The sequence below is a fragment of the Oculina patagonica genome, chromosome 5 (assembly GCF_052425735.1).
Source record: "Oculina patagonica isolate OP01 chromosome 5, crgOcupat, whole genome shotgun sequence".
NCBI lineage: Eukaryota > Metazoa > Cnidaria > Anthozoa > Scleractinia > Oculinidae > Oculina > Oculina patagonica.
Window position 1 is genome coordinate 9,435,883 of NC_135762.1, and position 6,617 is coordinate 9,442,499.

A 6,617-nucleotide genomic window follows, 5' to 3' on the forward strand; every position below is an offset into this window, starting at 1 on the left:
AAAATGGGCAAACATAGTGTTTTTCATCTTAGTTTCTTTCAAATAATGGGTCTTTGGCAGGATTTTACAGCTGTCACAAAATTAATAAAAATTTTAAGAGTTTATATGGTTTTGGGGGACAACTGCAAGCAAGGCTGATCATACTACGTGAAAAGTAGACTTTGCGAGACACCAACACGACTAGAACCGATAGAGCAGGATTGCAACCGTGGACAGCCGTTTCGCTCTTCTTGGAGCTCTTCAGTGTACAGGTTATTGGGTAATTTATCTGAGTTTGCTCTTTGCTCAGTTAGATTTGCTACACCGACAACGTTTATTTGTACTGTACAATCAAAAGAATTAAGTTACAAGAAAAAAGAATAGAATTACAACAAAAAGTGTACAAGTTTAAAGTTACAAAAATAAAAGTAAAAATACGAACAGTAAAGGTCACCCTAAATAACTAAAAAGCTAAACTAGTTGGGTGACCTCCATTTATTATTTTAAAATAGGCATTACAGTTTATCAATTGCTTCAAGATATTAAAAGAAGTCCCAAAAACGGATGTAATTGTGAATCATAGATTTCCTCACAATTTTCATATAGCGTACAGCTAACCTGTTGAGGCCTCAAATGTAATAAATGTCCCTAAATGTAATAAAGGTCCTAAGTGTAATAACTTTTGGTCCTAAATGTAATAAAGGTCCTAAGTGTAATAACTTTTGGTCCTAAATGTAATAAAGGTCTGTAGTGTATTAAAGGTTCCAGCTTATCATAAAATCATGCTCGGTGCTTTTCTATGTATTATATTCAGTTTGAAACCTGTTTTATGTTTACTTGCTTCATTTTCTTTCCAGTACTGTAAGATGCTATTTCGATTTTGTCATGAAGCAAGCAACTAAATCACGTGACAAAGTTCATCCACGCGATCGATCACCTGATCGATCACTTGACACTATTTTGTACCTGATTTTTTAGGAAGTTTTCGATTGTTTGAACCGTCGTGCTTTATGATAACTTTCGTTAACTCGAATTTTAAAAAGACTATTGAAGCAACAAATATGATACTTTTACTTTTCGTGCAAACGTTCTAGACTTTTGTTTTCTTTTAAACCGCTCTGACACTTCCAAGTTCAATTTAATTAAACTACGGTTTTACTGGCGGCACAGGTCTTGACAAGAATTCTACAGCATTAACAAGCACACGACGTCAGGCTTAAGAAACTAAATTTTTCTAAACACGTCCCTGTTATGTTAACTTTCTGTAGATTGGATTTTGGTTTGAGGTTAAAACAGTAAACGTGATAGTCTTCAGCTTCTTTGCAAACAAGTTTAATTTAATTTTTTTGCGGTTTTAAGTTGATGCCACAGAGTCTACAGGAACCTTTCGCAGGATGAAACATGCAACGTTTGTAAGTGTTTCAGTATAAGTAGACTCATCTGCGCATGCATTTAGCACAAATTAAAGTGTTTTGTTCCACAAGGAGAGCATTTTGCTTTCTGAAACAGATATATACCTGCCTCGTACCCAGACGCCTCTCTCTTGTTAGGGGAAATGGGCGCTTTCTTTCTCCTTCGCGTGGTCCCTCGCACTTCGCGCTCGTCACCAGTCACTTGCGGTTCGCGCTCGCTTTGTGTTATTGCAGCGAGAATCGAGTGCGAAGCGCCTGAGGAGGAGGCTGGATATATACCTTTGTGCGCTTTATATGAAAATTAAAGTAACGTAGGTAAACTTCCCGTTTTACCAAGGACAGACGATCAGGACCCCCCCCCCCCCCATTACTCAGGAATAATTAATAATTATTGATATTAATAAATGAATAAATAAATAAATAAATTGACTATTAAAAGTTTACACCTTTAGCCTTAGGGCGTAAGGGGCTTAGTGTTTTAGCGGGCTACAAGCCCAAACAACCATCACAATAGTTCATTCTGCACTATTGAGGATTTTGAGTAAACTACTTCTGTTGTTACCTATAAGCGTCTGTTGCCGTAAAATAGATTTTGGCGCATTCTCTAAGGCAAGCGGTAACTGGTTGTTAAAGTACATCATAATCTGGATCCCTAAGATACATTTTTAACTCCTTGCTTTTATATAGAGAAGCACCGTGCATGATTTCATGTTTAGCCGAACCTTAATTACCCTGAAGACCTTTATTTTATTTAGGGCCGAAAGTTGTTACACTTAGGACCTTTATTTCGATTTATTACATTTACGACAAAAATTTATTACACTTAGGACCTTTATTACATTTAGGACCAAAAGTTATTACACTTAGGACCTTTATTACATTTAGGGACATTTATTACATTTAAGGCTTCAACAAACCTTTGTTTCACATTTTTATTAAGACTGTACATGCGATTACCTTTATTCCTCGCACTCTTAAACTGTCTTGTGTCTCAGCTGATTTTATTTGAATGGAAATTATTTCACCACAAGTTTCTCAACGTAATGATGTGATATTCTTTCCACTTTACATGAAAAAGACCAACGAACACTTTTGGTATAGTTTGAGTTTGTATAGTCCCAGAAGTTCCCAAAAAAATATTAAAATAGTATTTGACATAAAAGAACCAAGCTCTCCCTAAATGGGGTCTGCTTAGCACAGATCTTCCTACTGGGGTGCCGTGGGGCGTGTAGATGGTGCGAAACAAGTGCGTATACAGGTATTTCTATTTACTCGGTTAAAAAAAGACTCGTTGCAACTCTCACACTAATACTTATCTCAATTATTAAGATAAAATGATAAATAAAAAGATATTTACATAACTACAAACACTGCGCAGCATAAGAAACATCAGTGCGATAGCAGTCTCCTATCAAATAACCACTGAAATCTTAGAAAAACTACTAGTACTTAATATAATGCTAGCCCACTGCATAAAAAATGACAAACAAATAAAAACCCACTCTTTATACGTTTATGTCTTTATGTTTTAGGTTTATGTGTAATTTGCCAGATCTGATTCTAATAAGGTTAGGCCAGGTTAGCTGGCAGAAAAGAGCTTCTGAAAGTACTCGTCTTCAACTTAATTTTCCACCAAGCATGTTTCCAACTAAATCAGCTAAATATCCAGGGCCAGCCGAAAATTCAGAATATAAAGGATAAAAGTTTATCCGAATAGTGAAAAATTCATGGTGAAATTCGCCAAAGTTAGGCAAAGGAAATATTTCGGTTTAATTTAATACCACCATCAGGCCAGTGAATGAAAATTAAAAGCGTTTTCTTTATTTATTCATTGGTCTGGTGATGGTTTTAAATCAAACCGAAACATTGCTTCTTTCTTAGTTGATCTAGCTTAATCTGGTAAATTTCACCATGAAGTTTTCACTATTCGGATTAACTTTTTTCCGTTATCAGCTAAATATGACCTACGCAATCATATGTAGATTTCAAGTTACCGTAAATGATTAAAATCACGCAGTTAATTTAGTTTCTTGCTTGACTGGAACATCGTAGAGGCCAACGATTCCAACATGGTGTACTCCCACAACGATGAAGACATTGATATCGAACTATGAACGAAATCTCCCGGCTTTGCATTAGCGCAGAATAGATAAGTCTCGTACCCAAACTCTATTTTCTATCTTACTCCGCGAGCAAATTCGCATCTTATTTGTTTTGTTGACGTCACTAAAAGTGAAATAATCGCCTCTCTCTCTAAAGGTCGGGACACACTATGCGACAAGTCGCTCCGTGTGTACTGCTTACAAACAAGTCGCTGCGACAAGGTGTTTGTTTGGTGCACAAACAACGAATTTGGAAGCATGGGAATGCGAACTAGTTTTCCATATTCAATATGGCGAAAATACATGACGCGCTCTCATTGGTTAATTCATATTTTGTCGTTGTCGCAGACGTGTACACACGATGCGACAACGCTGCTATCGCTCATTTTGTCGCTGCGATGTGTCGCACGAATTCAAATCAGTTTGAATTGGTGCGACACGTCGCGGCGACAAAATTCTGTTGCAGCGACGTAGTTTGTCGCATGTCACACGAGGCGACACGTCGCAGCAACGTGTCGCCTAGTGTGTCCCGACCTTAATAAACGCCTCATAACCATTTAATGCCCCTTCAAAGAACCCTTAAGGTCATTGCCCTGTATTGCATTACGCATCCTTACTGCGCAGAATTTTACGGGTAATAAGCGCGCGCGAGCGCGCGCACATAAACAAAATGGCGGCTTTTTTCTATGTGGCTTAGTCCGTGAGAGAAGTAAATTGTCGCTTTCTCGTAAACGAGTCTGGTGACCTATCAATTTTTTCTCATATTTTGGGTGTAACGATCAAATTCTTTCTGTAAAATGAAAACAGATCAATTCTTGTGTCGTTTGAAAGATAAATTATCGCTAAAAACGTGTACTTTGCTAGTACTCGGAGAAGAATTTTAAAGGAATTATATGGAATATACAAGGTCTTCCTGCTCCTAAACGAATCTGGCGACCCCCCTTTTTAATTTCAAAATTTAATTTCCCTTAAAGTAATAAACCAGTAGGCGAAGTTTGGTTAAAAAATTGTGTTCAGTTCTATTTTAGGGCAATGACCTTAACGTTTATAAGATAATTTACGGTAATCTGAACTTTATAAAGCATCATTGAAGTCACAGGCTACAAAATAAAAGGAAGAGACCATGTCAAGTAAATCAGAGTAATGTGACGGGGACAGTAACGACAATTTCACTTCTGACTTTGTAACAGCATCTCTGCTAAAAGTGCTTATCATTCCAATTTACATGACGCACATCCCTATTCCACAGATATACCCCCGGCAATTAAAAACAATTAAAAAAGAAGAGACAATAACTTTGGTAATTGCACAAGGGTTTGTACACTATTCCCGTTTCCTGTTAACTGTAGAAGTAATTTTGGCGTGCTTGTGGGAAGTGGTGAATCTCCAGGAGCTAGTAGGCTACTTACGGTTTTGTTACTTGTACATGAGCCCCTCAAAGGCATCTCTAGATCTGACAACCTTGTTTTTTTTAATTGTTTTTAGCTTGTCTTGTTTCAACTTGCTTGGCCTAGCATTAGGATCTAGCATTATGGTTTAGAATGACGTTTAAAATTTGTTTACGTTGCTTTGCGTTGCTATAATCTCATATGATCATCGTAATGTTGCACGATATCTGCCTTACTGTTAAATTCCTCCTGACAAATCCAACAGGTAAGGCTTTCAACTTGGCTTGAATTTTCTTCAGTGGATGAAACCAACACATGAGACTTTTCGATACTGGGAGTTGTTGTTTTGCTTCCTAAGGTGTCTTTTAGAACTACGACGCTTATCATTCTGTATAGGTTTAAAAGAACTGTCTTTCGTGTGACTTTCTTCGTGTTTCTTGCAATCTGATGAACGGCTAAAGCACTTTTTACAATACTTGCACGCAAACAGCTTTGATCCTCTATGTGTCCGTCCATGGCTCTTGCAATGCCCGGACTGGTTGAAGCATTTTTCACAATACTTGCATTCATATGGCTTCACTCCTGTATGCAATCGCTCGTGGGCACAGGCTGATGATCGCTGAAGCACTATACATGCTTACACGAATGGCTCCTCCTGATTGTTCGTTCTGTTTCTTGCTCTGTGCTCAGGACTACAATGGTTGATGTGAGGCTCCCCTGATGTCCCAGATCACAGGCTGATGAATCGAGCACACCGCAATGCTTACATGCATGTGGCTTTACTCCTGTATGTGTTCGTTCATGTACCCTGCAATTTGATGGGCTGCTAAAACATTTACTGCAATGGCTGCATGTATACGGCTTCTCTCCTGTATGTGTTCGTTCGTGTGCCCTCAATGATGACAATGCGTTAAAGCACCTATTGCAATGCTTGCATGAATAAGGCTGCACTCCTGTATGCGTTCGTTCATGTTTCTTGCAGTTTGATAAAGTGCTGAAGCATTTATTGCAATACTTGCAGGAATGTGGTTTCTTCCTTGTATGTGTTAGTTCGTGTTCCTTGAGAGACCATGAACGGCCAAAGCATTTGTTACAATGCTTGCATATAAATGGCTTCACTCCTAAGTGTGTTTGTTCATGTCTTTTGCAATCTACTGATTGTCTAAAGTTCCTACCACAATGCGTGCATGAATACGGCTTCTCATCCGTGTGTGTTCTTTCATGCATCTTGCAACTTCCCGCTTGACTAAAACGCTTGTTACAATGCTTGCATGCATATGGTTTCTCTCCTGTATGAATTCGCTCGTGTTTCTTCAAATCTCCTGACCCCCTAAAGCCCTTTTTACAATACTGGCAGATGTAAAGATTTCTTTCCAGTGTGCGTTTTTTCATGTTTCTTGCAATCTGATGGACCAGCTAAAGCACTTGTTACAATGCTTGCAAGCATATGGCTTCATTCCTGAGTGAGCTTGCTCGTGTGCCTTACAGTTACACTTATAGCGAAAGCACTTGTTACAATGCCTGCACATATACGGTTTCACTCCACTGTGTGTCTGTTCGTGTTGCTTGCAAGCCGATAAGTCGCTAAAGGACTGGCCACAATATTTGCACTCATGTGCCATCTCTTCTGTGACGTCCTGTAGATCAACACTTCCTCCTTTGTTGACAGGCTGGTCGCAGTTGACACCCTTACGAGACATCTTTGTCGGTAACTTAGTGAACTTTGTTGACAAGAG